Below are 1,599 nucleotides of genomic sequence, written 5' to 3' on the forward strand. Positions count from 1 at the left end.
TGTGGTTTACATATTTTATTTTTAGAATTTTTTTGTCAAATAACTTTCTAAGCTTAGACTATGGTTATATAACTTCAAACCATAATATTTAGTTGCTGTCTCTAAGGGAAAAAATGGTGTATGCAAGTCATAACGATTTGATTCAAAACATGTAGAAGAAAACTTTCTCATGGTGATACATCCAATGAATCACACATGTCTTACATGGTATTGCATGCAAAGATAAATTTCTTGGCTATTGATCAAGTTGCAAAATGCTACTAATAAAACACTTAAAAGAGCATATGCTCATAAACGCTTCCTATAAAATACCTTACTTCATTTTAAGCGTTGACACAAACATGTTATAATCACAATTCATAAGAATACAAATGAAAAATAGTCAATCATGTGAAAATTAATTAAATACAAAAGAGTGTCTTGCTTTAAAATAAAAAATCCACGTACCGTTACATAACTATTCAAAATATACTTTAAATTAGATTATAAAATTGCAAAACATTCAACCAAATAAGCAATTCTACACAGACCAAATTATAAGATGTAGTGGATGAGTGAAGTAGTTTCAAAGATCGAGTTTCAGCACATGGTTCAATCTCTCTAGGTGAGCTTGATTGACCATTGGAGTTTTAGGATGACCTTCAAGACTGAGCTTCCTACTTTCATTCTAAAACACTAAAAATCTCACCAAGAGATTCTACACAGATGGAACTTGGTTTACCACTTGGATCGTATTTTCATCACTTTGTAATCATATACTTTTTGTCCCAATCAACATATATATAATCTCAACAATATACATTACTCACCAATCACAAATTATAAAAATAACACCTCCACAATTGAATTTAAGTTAATCAATACCAAGAATAAAACAGCTCCAACTAACCCGTAACAGCTCATACAATGCATCAATTTATACATACCTAAGTAATATAATTATTGATTAACAATCAAGTTTCAATATAAGAAATAACTATCCTTACTCTATTATATATATATATATATATATATATATATATATATATTTATTTATTTATATATAACTATATTATATTAATAGAATTTAATATCACGTACTCTACTAATTTTTATATGTAACTTTATTATATTATAATATTTTATATTCATTTACGTGATTAAAAGACCTTATGGAAAGTATTTTCTAATGAACCAAAATTTATAGAAAAGAAAAGGTAAAACTACAACCTCAAATGAGATGAAAATGAAAGTCCTCCTACAACAATGGAAATATACACTTCCTTCAACTAAAGTGAAAAGACCACCCTTACCTACCACCATGTGTCCACCCTAATCAATGCTCATGAACTTAATCTATTCCTCTTTCTCTCTCTCATGATCATGCACCCCATTCTCTTTACTTCCCATTTTTCTTTCATAAAACTCATGGATTCACTCACTCATCAATCTCCTATCCTTACACTATTTTATCCCATGCTATTCATAAACGGATGATCTCAGTATTTAAGATAAAAATGTATGTTATATTATGCTGAGATTACAAATCCATATATACAATGCTAGAAAGCTATTTTAGGAAATATAATAATAGCTCCTAAAGAAAGAATCCCTATATTT

The sequence above is a fragment of the Vigna radiata genome, unplaced genomic scaffold, assembly GCF_000741045.1.
Source record: "Vigna radiata var. radiata cultivar VC1973A unplaced genomic scaffold, Vradiata_ver6 scaffold_209, whole genome shotgun sequence".
Taxonomy (NCBI): domain Eukaryota; kingdom Viridiplantae; phylum Streptophyta; class Magnoliopsida; order Fabales; family Fabaceae; genus Vigna; species Vigna radiata.